At 38.1% G+C, this 13,109-nt stretch overlaps 1 long non-coding RNA gene across 2 annotated transcripts in view; it reads left to right on the top strand.

Annotated features, from left to right (window-relative positions):
• The window catches only part of LOC146431139 (uncharacterized), a 215,346-nt gene that overhangs the window by 42,581 nt on the left and 159,656 nt on the right, over window positions 1-13,109 (top strand). For both annotated transcript variants that reach the window (XR_014854874.1, XR_014854875.1), the window contains exon 2: window positions 5,254-5,359. This is a non-coding gene — a long non-coding RNA (uncharacterized LOC146431139). The remainder of the gene's footprint in view (window positions 1-5,253; window positions 5,360-13,109) is intronic.

Genomic DNA, 13,109 nt, shown 5'->3' on the forward strand with positions numbered 1-13,109 from the left:
GTAAAGCCTAAGATTTTTCATTTTCCATTGTAAACATTTTATTATGACATTTTCTGATTAGAATCACATAAATCTCTCAGCAGTGAATTCGTTGCATATATTTCTTGCTGAGATTGTAGCTGCAAGTAAGCATCCTCTGATATTCTTTATATGTAATTTACTTATGGAAAGTAGCAGAACAACAATAACACTGCAGAAATATTGGATCAAAAATTATACAGAGAGGAGTATTTTCAAGGGGAAAAAGAGCATAACACAAAAGGAGCAAATAAAGTCTTACTTGCTGTGTGTTGTTTGCAAAATGTTTTGAACATTTTATTGACTATATCTTCCTTGTGAATTATGCATGCTCTCCAGTGCCTTTGGGAAGATGTAAAACTCTATATATTACGAATGGAATACATGACCTCCTGATGTTTCCCAGATATTGCTTTAAATCGAAAACTGAACAATTTCATATCAACTAAAGGTTATTTTATTCCCTTTCGAGACGGTTTAGCAAGAATATTGTGAAGGGAAGATTTCTGGATGTGTTCTCTCGCTGGAGCCTGCTGCATGTCATTGCAGGGAGATATTGTGTATTGGCGCACTAAAATGGAGGTTCTGTAGGCTAAAAATTCCAGAAAGCTGCAACTGAAAACAAAGTGTATTCTAATTCCTTTAATAATTCCAGTAAGGCCTTGTAACTTTTTAAGTCTGTGTCCAATAGCTGGCTGGTGTTGGGTTCAAGCCGAGAATCCTTCTGGTGGATCAGTTAGACTTGTCCTTTTGAGATAAGCACGTGCTTTACTGGGTGAGTGAGTAGCCACGGCTGGTGTGGAGGTGGCTCTTCAGCTGTGCAGCTCTTTTTCCTGTGCTCAGTGCATTTTGGATTACACCTTGCAGCTTTTCAGCATTTCTGAGTCTGAAACCTAGGTATCAACAGCATGCGTTTTCCTCTTGCTTTCAAGAAAATGTTTCAGTTTCTAAATGTGTTCTCAGCTAAAGATTCTTGGTAAGATCTTCATCCACTCAGTGAACCTTTACAAGATACTTCAAAGTATCCAATGTTCTCTTTTGGAGTATATTTTAAGAAAAAATACGATGTAATTGCTTTGTCATTTATGTGAATTCTAAATACTTAAATGCTAGTGCAAAGTTACATCAACGAATCTCTGACAGTTAAATGTGTTCTGTGCAATGGAAAATAAGAGTAGGATGAGAAGTGGCATCAGCTCAAGTATGTTGAAATACAGAATTTAGGATATGAGAAATTGGAATTCCAGCTCTCACTGCTGAAAGTGAAGCAATATTTATTATTGTTTCATGTATGAATGTACTGAGCCTTTCTATTGAGAGTGTGATTCTGTCATGTGATTCACCTTGCCAAGAAAAAAATTCATACTGTTTAATATGGATTTCATTAATTAATTTCTAATCCTAGATTTCTCCAGAGATTATAATGACTCTGTTTTTTAGAAAAGCTCTTTTTTTTTGGGATATAAAACTAAGCTCTTGAACTTGACCCATGTTAATATATGCTTAAAAGTGGAACGAAAGGAAAAGGGAAAACAACTTTGACCCCCCAAAAAACCAAAACCCAAAAATAACAACAAAACCCCAACACAAACAAACAAAACTAACCAACCAAACAAAAAACCTGCTGAGCTGGGGCTCTGAAGGACTCACTTGCACTGAGAAGAGGGGATCCAGGCCATGGTAGTGTACTGGGTACCTGGTAGAAGAGGCACAAAGGGTAAAAGTGACCTCTGGTAAGATTTAGCCCATGGCAGAAAACCTGGTGTGGTCAGTTACTGCTGGTTCTGTCCTGGGACATGGGAGATGAGTTTGCTGGGAAAAGGTTTCTATGTGTGAAGCAGAGCTGTAGTCAAAACTGTCACGATGGAGGAGCTGGGAGATCGAAACTGGAACAAGCCACCTCTTGTTGTGGGGACTGGAAATGCAAATGTAATTCTGATGGAAGGAGAGAGGGATGTATATGGATACAAGGCTAAGAGTAACTTTCACAGGGGAGTGTAAAACACGTGGAAAGAAGGGAGAAAATACTTGGAACTCTACTTACAAATTGCCTCTCTTTTTCTGGCAAGAGCAGTTTCCTGAAACTTGTCTTCTGATTGTTCAAGGGGCAACACAGAGTAAGGAAGTAAATGTGGAGACGACAGCAAAATGCTGAACTTAGTTTTCTGAGGCTGTTTTGCTGTGATTGTTCCTCTGCAGGTGCACTAGGCAAAAAATCCAGAGCAATTCTTGCTTCCTTACCATCGTCTGAAGACACAAAGCTCGACTTTTAAACTAGTCATGTTCATGATCTTGCATCCTTGAGTAAATGACTTCCAGAGGGTGCTTTATTTTTCATCTGTTTTCCTGGCCTTTTCTTAGGGCAAAGGCTGTCTTCAGTCCTTTAAAAAGTCCTGCTCTGCTAGGCTCTGGGCTGTTGTATCACAGTCCGGGAGGGCGGCGCAGGCCGGCTCCCCCCCGGACCGGGTCTCTGGTTCTTGTAAATCCCACCGGATCTGGGGCGGGCGGCCCCCGAGGTTCTGCGGCATGGTGGCAGTCTTCCAACCACGTCAATTCAAGCAGGAAATTAGTAAGACTAGGAAAGAACTGGACTCCATCTCTGTTCTACTAGGGATGTTTATTTGGGGTGACGGGAAAAGGGGTGCAGGGAAGGAGAAGGGGGAAGGGAGACAAGGAAGGTAGGGGATGCTAGCAGCCCAGAGATGCAAAGACGACGAGGTGATCTGGACATCGCCTTATAAAGGGAAAGGAAGGGGAGGGACTGTCTCCCCTTGAGCCAGTCCCGGGGAGTCTGAAGGGAAGACAGGCATAGGGAACCCACCAATAGATTTCGGGGTACAGCAGAGCATATTTCAAAATGAACCAATGGTATACAAAGGAGAAGGACAAAGGAGCACGTGGAATCCTAAAACCCACATTGCTACACTGGGCTAGGTGAGGACATACAAACAAATGATTAATAATATAATGTCAGATCTGAAGGATTCACAGGGTCTGTTTCTTAGACACTCATTTAACAGGTCTGTGTATGTAAAGAAAGTTATGGAAGATGATACATCTGTTCTTCAGAAAAGTGACTACATGACAGAAAGGGAAAAGAAAGGTTCGGATGGTAAATATATAACACAACCTGAATTATTTTGCAAGTAGAAAATACTGGTTTTGTCATTCATCTCTTCAGTAGTCTGTTCAACTTAATTTGAGAGGACAGACAGGCCTCTCAGATACATTATATGATGAGTCAGCGAGACACTTACAGAAGAAGTCTGAAGGGAAAAAAAGAGTTCTGCAGGATCCAGATCAGAAAATTTGGTTATTATTATGCAGTAGTTGGAAAAGGTAAGCAAAACTGAGTGTTTCTGCTGTCTTTCCACTGGGTAGAATATATCTGGTTCAGAATGTTCAGTATCACCACAAAAATAGTGTTTCAGTTCCTGAACTCAGTTTTTCTTTTAAACTTTTGAAAGGTCAAATAGGGACCAGACTAACCAAATAACTATTTTTCCTCTACAAAGAGCAACAATAATAAACAAAGTCAGCTATGAAACTAGACAAGTGTTTGCATTCAGACACAATTTGGATGAGAGAGTTATTAATCATGTGGTGTTTGTGGTTTGCTCCTGGTGAGGAAGCAAATTTTGAAGGCAACACTTGCAGGTGATCAAGGAGCATCACAGCGTATTATTGAGTCAGATCTTTCTGCCTTTGCAATGGAGTTTACAATAAAATACAGAAAAAACAGTTAAAAAGGTGACTTATGCACATGTGCCTCTGTGGTGGGTATTTTGCATGTAGGATGCAGTATTTTCTTTTGTAAACTGATCTGTCTTGTTTTTCTATTTCCCAAAAATAACCTTGTTCTTCCTGGCTTATTAGACACGTTGTCCAATCCAACGCTGTCTAATGCTGTTGAATAATTTGGCATTGAAAGTGGCAGTTAAAGTGGGTGCTGTATCTGTGTTCCCCCTTTTTGGTTTTCTAGGGATACTCATTAGCAGTATGCACCAGAAGCAGCATTTGGACATCATTACTTAGAAGCAAAGTTTATTTCACATCACATTTGGAGAATACTTTCGTATAAATGGGTCTAAATTCAGTTCTTACGTGTTTTTATCTCACATAAGTATCCATGTTTGGATACTTGGCTGCTTGGTTATTTGACTTTCAGCTAAAAAAAACCCCATTAATTATTTCAGGGTCATAGTACAGACATGGCAGGAGGATTTTTAGTGCTGTGAAAGTTGTTTAAGCACTAGGCTAATAATAAATGAGTGTTTTCTTTGTCGCACTTGTCAGAAGAACTGAGAAGTTGCATCCTAACTTTCTTCTAGACGTTTACTGTGGTGACTGTGCATGTCTGAAAGAACTCACTCAGCTGCAGGACTTCAGAAGAAAGTAATGTACAGATCCTGAAAGCTGAAACCAAGAGCCAGCTTTTGCCTTATTGTTATGTTTGTCTTTCCACTTCAGCAGTGAAACAAATCAGATTTTGTATTGGATTGAATTGGATCGGATTTTCACTTTCATTTATACGTACATTAAATGATTCGGTCTTTGCATTTTGGCAGAGAGCTTAACTGGTGGTAAACAGTGTTAATTTTCTTTTGCCCACGTATTAAACTCATCACCTAAAGTCTTATGCTGCAATTAAATTCCTTACATGTTGGAAAACACAGTTTTCCAGCAAAAATTGTGTTGATTGAGCAGGCCTGAACAAAACCTCAGCATGCGCAGGCCTCAGTAAAAATCCTAACAAGCTGTCATGAGAAACTAATACCTGGGAACCACAGCTGTCCTTCTGAGCTGTTAGAAGAATGTCATGGGAAAGAATAGGGAGTCAAAAGTGTTATGAGAAAGAATAAGGGAGTCACCAGGAGGATCCCTGAATGTGTGAGAACAAACTGCAGATACGTGTGTAACTATAATTAGTAACATCTGTAACAGTATATAAGTTTCTCGTTTGGTGAAATAAAATGGAGCTTACTCTATATCTCACATTGAGACTGCCGTGAGTTCCCTCTTGTCGCTTCGTCACTTACAGTTTTCTATATAAATAAGAAATGTTAGGTAACACTCTGGCAGTGTTTTAAATAAAAATGGTCACTCCTGTGTAATCCTGCTTTTCTATCCTGTGCAGGTTTGTGATTTCTTCTCTTCTCCTCACCCCCCCATTAAATCCTACCTTGTATTTAATTATATATTGTCTTAATTTTACGCTTTCTCATTTGTTTATAGGTAGAATTTTTAATGTTCAAACAGAAAATGTCCTCATAGAAGGGCAGTCTCCTTGGGGTGATTACAGAGATGACATCTTGGCTTTATTGAGGTCTGTCCACCCTTGGTGAGTATGGGATTTTTGCCCAAATTGAACAGGTACTTTGGATATGAGCTACTATATATTGTCATTGATGTTGTCTCTGTTATTGTTTTCCCAATGTAATAGTCCATCAATAGGGCTATTGTATGTGGTTTTGACTCAATGCTTTCAAAATGAAAAGCTCTACTCATATTTTCAGGGTTTTTTCAACTGATTCATCTTCTTCATTCTGCTCACTTTCACTATCTATTTTCATTCCTTTGTGACCTTTTAAAGTTGATCTGAACTAAAAAGGAGATGCAAACCCAAAATATTCTATTGCTGTCTATTTTGTTTTTTCAACACCTTGAAAACTAAATAAGTCTGTGAGACCATGTATAAATGTAATTTGCTTTCATCTCACTCTGCATTAGGAATTCTGGTAATGTAGGTTTAAAGCATGGCACTTTGGAAGCTGGGCTGCTGTACCTTAACCTGTGGAACCCTTTTTAAGGGAGCTGTAATTCCATTTTCCAAGAGCCAGCCCTAACTGCTTCTCTTTAAATAGCCCATTAGAGTACCCTAATAGGAAAATTTACAGCTCTCAGCTACTTCTGCATATGCATAATGCATAAAGAAATCAGATATCTCATGTGCCCTGTGGCTCAGAGACGTTTCCATTCAATTAATGAGCAGTGAAGTAGATGACAAGATTATTAAACAAGGTTATAATAGATTAAAGATTTTATAGACTTATGATGTGGACTATTGACAGAGCTAAACATTTTTCTGAAATAATGTGTCTTTGTTATTTACTGAGAGGTAGAAAGAATATTTTCTGTTGTAGCCAGAGCTCCCACAGTCACATTCTTGCAGGTTTGCATATATAAGTCTGTAAATGTACAGATTTAAGGAAGTGTGGATACTTTGCTTCTCCTTTTAATGAGGAGTAGCTGTTCTTTGACTTCACGTTTCCGCCATCAGTAGCATGACACAGTGCTGGATCTGAAGTTTGCCTCTATTGCTCAGTTTTGACTTGGAGCTCCTTGTTTTGGGCTGCCTGGTGTATTCACATTTCAATAGCCTCTGACCAATGCAGCGATTGAAACCAATGCTCTTTTATTTTAATAAAATAAAAATCTAGAAGGTCTCACACATGAGGAGACTACAGACAGGGGTAATTTTCTATTTAACTTCTAAATTCATGTTTTTAAGAATTTGTCTCAAGTTACTATTTTTAGTGCGAGGCTAATTAATGCCAATCCAATAAGGTGAGCCTAAGGTCTTAATAGCCTTCTCTTCTAAAATTCTATAATGGTGACTGGAGTAAGAAGAAAGGCAAGAAAACAAGAAATAGATGAAGAGCCTAGAGATTATATAAGTGTCAGGGAAGCATGGGAAATGAACTAGAGAACAGGAAGAGTTCTCTTACTGCTTTATGACCCTCAGCTCTAACTTCTCTGAGCTTAGCATAACTCGATATGGGAATCTGTCGTACTGGGTGGACATTTTAGAAAATATCAAATCATTTTACTGGAAGTGTTCTTCCAGTAAGAAGCATCTAGTATGTGCTGCTTGACTGAAAATTTCTAATTGATGATCTTGCAAGAAAGTTGTCAGCAGGCTTAATTTATCTCATCCAGTGAAATAAAAAGCAATCAATAACAAAAAGCAAAATAAATGACTAGTAATAGGTGTATCTGATTGTTTAAATGAAGCATACCATAGAAATTATTATGCCTAATAGCATGTGAAATGCACTTCAGATATGACATTGGTGCTAGTTTACTAAATTACAAAGCATAGCAGAGTGAACAAGGCAACATTAGTGGACAGCATTATTTAATCTAGGAATCTTTAAAAAAAAATGCATTTGGTGCTTTGTGGTAATTGGGACTGCAGATTTTGAAATTTTTATATTATCTTTTTCCCATCAGAGCTTGTTGAGCTGCTGCTGACTAAAGCTGTGTTCACAGCACAGTGACAAAGCCAGAACCATTGATTCCTGAGCCCGAGGGCACTACCCTGAATTTAGTTTGGAAGTCACAAGAATATCCAGTTCCTGTTGACTCTTTATATAAATAGAATTTACAAGACAGTAACTGATCTTTAATTGTCTTCTCCTTAATCTTCCTGGCCTGGCAATTGAGTTTATTGGTTTCCATGGCTGTCTGGAATGCCCACTATTACACATTTTGAGGAGGAGACTGCTTCCTGCTAAAAGCTGATAACACTTTAGGCAATATAAAGAGGAGCGAGAACCTACCTAGATAATTCTCTTCAACAAGGAGTAGAGATTTCAGGTGTGAAGGGATTAGGTGTTCTTAACAAGCAATCAGTCAGAAACAAAAATGATCCATGGTGTGAGTATTCCAGCTGGATCCTGCAAAGAGATTCCAATATTTTGAAAAACTAGGACTTGTGATCTAGTCTAGAATTTTTTCTCAGTTCAGCACTGTTACTGAAGTCCTGCCCAACTCACATTACTAGGAAGAGAATGTCCTGTGTCATCTATTCTTGTGACAAACAGAGATGAACTTGTTTTAGTTTTTGTCTGGTGCCTCTTCTTGCTCTGCTCACATTGACTTGTGATCCTTCTTTGCTCCAATCCTTCCTCTGGACCAATGTGTGGCCAAGTTGCCACAGAGAATGTTGCTGCGACAACTGCAGAAAACTTTACTTCCGACTACATGGAACTTCTATACCAATAAATGGGTTGATTTAAATCATTATCTCTCTTGGAAACCTTTGTTCAGTTGTGTAAGGGAGGACAGAGTATCTTGAGAGTTGCTCTCCTCACAGACAGAGCCAATTCACTCCACTGCTTTTACCGGGCATGTGGTTGTCAAAAAGAGTTCTCTTTTAAAAGAAAATACAAGAAGTTGCCAGAAGCAGCTTGAAAAAAAAATGTAAGCAATATTCTCCTCTGCTAGAATAAAGCAAACAAGATCATTTTCACTCTTGTGGAATCTTAGGAGGCAAATGTGGAATAATTCTAAAAGCTTTTTGTTACACTGCATGAAATATGATTTCATGGGCTGTTTAGAACGAGGCAATTGCAGTTTACTTTTAGTTCTTTCTCTCATGGTTGAGAACCTTTCCTATTCTCAACCAGGAAGATATTTGGGTTTCACTTCATTTTTTCAATTTTTTTTGGCTGTATATGTTTCGGTTGGGTTAGTGTTTTGTCAATACCTTAAAAACAAACAAACTAAAGGCAGTGCCTTTTGAGTGCTGCCTGTGTTTCAACAAAATAGGCCAAATGATCCAGAATGAAAAGAAAGCTGAAACTTAAAGTGTTTTGAAAAGTCTTCTAAGACTTTTTTCATGTTGAATTTTGTTTTCTCTAGAGCTCAGAATGTGCTTACTAATGTCCATTGAGAATGTTGCTATAATGGGGAATTTGACTACTACAGGAGATGTTTAATGATTGAGGATTTTTACTGTGTTTTTCACAAGTGATTTATTCTGAGAAAAGAACATGTTTGGAGAATAAACAGTCCATCTAAAAATAAATATTTTGTTTTTTTGGTTAGCTTTTTCTTGGTAAGCTTTTCAGTTCTTAAAACAAGTAATCATTAAGATTAAGCTGAAACTAGCAATGTTTTAGTCGGGATTCTTGGATTACAGGTTTCTGAACTACTACTTGTCCTTGTGAACCATTGGATGACAAAACAGTTCCTTCTCTTTTTGTTCTTCAACATCGGCATAAATATTTATCTTCCCACATCAGTGAAATGTTCTTAAGATACCCAAAGAGATTTGACCTTAGCCATGACTTTACTATTATTAATGTACATTATTTGCATAGGAGTAGTACCCATGAGCTGTAGGCATAGCCTACATTTTATACAGAATTAGAAATAGGAGACATGTCATATAGCCCTTATGTTGAAGAAGATGAGGAGAGTCAGCAGGTGGATAAAGGAAGATGAAATGGGGGACTAGTATAATGGTATTTTAAGCACACCACCTGTTGGACTGGTGGGTCTATTGTTTATGGGGAGGCTAGAACAAAAGGTAGCTTTCCAAAGGGAGGTATGATGAAAACAGGCTTTCAGGTATTTGCAGGCAGCTCCTTCAAGCATAAAATACAGGAAAAGGCTATTCCATGCAAAATTACTCCTTCTGAAAATTTAATGAGTAGGAGATGGGAGTTGATGCCATTGGCTGCTCTGAGTCAGCAGCTTGTCAGTGAGTCAATTCATTAACCTCATCCAGTTGATGGCAAAAGTCTTTCTGCTGTCCTCCCATAGAGATGAGTCCTTGTCACACTGGCAGAGGTCTTGGTCACAGTAGCTTTATGTCGAAGGTACCACCTTGAATTGCACAACATTGGTTGAGAACAGGGTGAGAAGATAATCTGGTTGTTTGACATTAAAGTGACTTTAATATGAAGGCCTGAGACACATAAATAAATTCTGCTTACTTTATTTGAAGACCATATGGTTTTATATAACGTAGATTTGTCAGCATCATGTTGTTTGCAGATTTGGAAGACAACATAAGCCTTGATATCCTCAGTGCTTTAATTACCTAAGTAAGCATGATGCTTAGTGGCATTTCTGGTTAAAGTCCTAATTAATCTTCTCTATCTAATGAGAAAGTGAAGATTTGGCTTGTGGCTTATTATTCTACTCATTATTATGAATGATAGGGCAACTGTATAAAGCCTTCAGTTTTACACTGCGACATAATTGTTTATGAAAAGGCCTTGCCCCAGAAATGGAAGTAATGGTAATTACGTTTAATCTTTTCATGGTTTATGCAATTTTTTTGCAGTGGAACAGATCCCTATAGGACACTAATTACTGAGAGAGGAAATGCGATGAACTACCAGACACGTTTATTGGAAACATAGGACACTGAGGTTACATTTTTCAACATTTTTGGTATTGTTACTTTTCTTGTTCAGGTATGTACTTTCTGTGGGCTCGGCTTTGTGTCATATGCATATTCTATAAGCTAATAATTCTATTTACTGCTCTGTTTTAGCAGCATACAAAGATATACAGGAGGACTGCAAAAAGCTGCTTGTTTAGCACCTCTATCTGTGGCTGCTGTTGCTGTTTCTGCACTGATAAGGGCACAGAGGGTGCTCGGTGCCAGGTGCCTCAGAAGGGCATGTTTAGGGTTAGCACTGAGGGAACTGGTGGGTTTACACCAGTTAGAGGCATTCTCAGTATTCTGACACGTTCTGTGTACTGCCTGACAATGTCCCCACTGGGTAATTGATTCTGCTTTCCTCGTGTTCTGCCAGCGTGGTGTTCTTAGTAGGTGTCAAAATGGGAATTTTCTTTTGTAGTTTTTGTAATTTCATCATCAGCTGATCATCTATTGTTGAAATGGACTGGAAAAATTAAAGTTCTTTAATGACATGTAACAATCTTTTTGAAAAAGACTGTTTATGGACTACTTCGGGTTTTTTTAAAGTTCAGATAAAGCTTTAGCAAATATGATGATCATAATTTTTGTGCTCTCAGCAGGAGGAGTGGTGAAATGGCCTCATTTTAGGCTGTGGCTAAGTTGGAAGGCTGATTGGTTTTACAGCATTGGTTTGTTCAGTGTGGATGGTATTTGCAGCATTTTTAAATCTGAGAGTCACTGCCAGTAGTTTTTTCTAGTGCATAGGCAATGACTCTATTGCTCTGGGAGCTGGGCAGCAGGGCACAGTGCAGAGCCAGGGAGCAGCCACCAATATGTGAATGGAGTCAGTGCTTCTGTTCTGTTCCCACTGAGGCAGTGGTCTTGTCTCGTGGATTTCACATGGATTTGTGGTGAAGAAAGAATTGTAAGTTTTACTGTAAAAGTATTTGAATGATGGCTCGGTACATGGATTTGGAAATGATGAATAATGCAGCACAGGTAGCATTTCATGGTTTCTGTTGTCAGCTGCCATCCTGTGGTTTAATATTTTGAAAAGTGATTTTTATTTTTATTTCTGTATACATCTTTATGCCTGTCTAACTGCACTGCTGGCAAGACAAGAAGGTAACAAAAAAATGGATGAGGAAGTGTTCTGATTTAATCTTAGGTAACTCTTAGTGTCATTTCACCATTTTAGAACAGTGCTGATGAATCACTGTACACTGAGTGTGTGGATAATAAAATAGAAAGCAAGAGGCCAAGAGTAGAGAACAAAAATATGCAGATTAAAATGTTGTTACCATATGCCACTATTTTTGTTTTGTTGGCACTTAGCTTTTTTAAGGAAATAGAGCAGAACTTAATGAAGGGAATAATTCTCCCAGTTGCTCTGGTTCCTCAAAATGGGACCTTGGCAGCGCCAGGAAAAATTGTCTCTCTGAGACTTTGAGCCGCTCTTATGTGAAACGCATTTGAAGGTATTAAATCAGATCTAGTGTATATTGTAGCATGGAAATGTAATTTTAGCACAGATGTCACAAGGAATTACACTATCCCTGAACAGTGATGTTTTGATTATTCCCTTTAGGGTAACATCTTGTACCTTATTACTGCTGCCTGCTGTCCTGATGCTCAGATAATCACAGATCTCTTGTTTTCAGGCAGTTACCCCAAGCAATGCATGCAGCAAGCTCATGCTTTTTGCCATGGTGCTCTACAGTATTGAAAATCTTGTGCAATGTCTGTCTTCAGCTGCTGAATGCAGCACAATGTCACTTTGGTCACCAGAGTTACAGTTTTCATTTTCAACAGTATTTAAAAATTTGGTACAGAAAGGAGTTAATGGAAGAGATTATTAGACTTTTTATTTCTCCATAAACCTGAGTCACAGTGAAAGGAATGCTTTGGATATAACATTTTTATCCTTATCCATTAACAGTGTCACTAGTAGTGTTTTAAATCCTGGTTTTTATGGGTGGAGTATTATGAAGGAGAATGTCTTCTTAAGTAAATAAATCTACTTCATTATTGAAGTTATGATCTCCTTTTCCATGACACTTCTCATTTGTGGTTTGCATTTGTCGATTGGCTTTTTTATATGTTCAGAATGTACTAGCTTAGTTCAGCAATTTGTTACAGCAAGACAGGTTACTAGGGAAGATGCTGATTGTGGGTACATTTGTCATGGAAAAAAGCTCACTCATGTCAAAATGGAGCTGTGCTGACTAGTCTGGAAGGCTTAAATAGGTAACAGTAAATAAGGATACTACTTCAGTGTTCTGACAAAAATAGGAACTTCTAATGTCTCATGTTTATTTTGTTTTGCTACTTACTTACATCTTTGGTTTTCTTAGTATGAACAAAATAGGAGACTTAATGGGAAAGAAAATGAGGGTTGTTGGAGTTTTTTTAAGCCTTATCTACTTTAAAGAATTTGCACTCATAATTCCTGGCTTTCTATCTGAAGGTGCATAAGGTTGAATCAAATATTTATTAGCATGCTCACAGCCCAAGTTGGATCCTCAGCTGTTCAGAGCAATTTTAATGAGAAAAAAAAGATATGAGCTGCATGGTGGTACAATTGTGTGGTACAATTCTTCTTGGATAATGTTTCTAGGTGATTATGGAGGGTCCAAGTGGCCGCTGAAACATGTCACTGAGCCTTTATGCTGTGGAATATTCCATTAAAACACTGTTTGTACTTGCAGGAGCTTCCTTGAACATAGCTATGTAGTTTTTTACTCCTGACTACGTGAACTGAATAAAAATAGTATTCTTTTGTTTTCTCCCAACCCCATGTGAATTGTTGAAATGGTAATATCTATTTTATTTGCAAGATGTTTACATTAGTTTTTTAAAACTAAGTATTATCTCTGTATAAATGTACTAGAAACTACAAGTTGAAAGCAAGAACAGTGTAGTAATGTGA

Source organism: Lichenostomus cassidix, chromosome 13, assembly GCF_008360975.1.
Source record: "Lichenostomus cassidix isolate B80296 chromosome 13, HeHo_3.0, whole genome shotgun sequence".
Lineage (NCBI taxonomy): Eukaryota > Metazoa > Chordata > Aves > Passeriformes > Meliphagidae > Lichenostomus > Lichenostomus cassidix.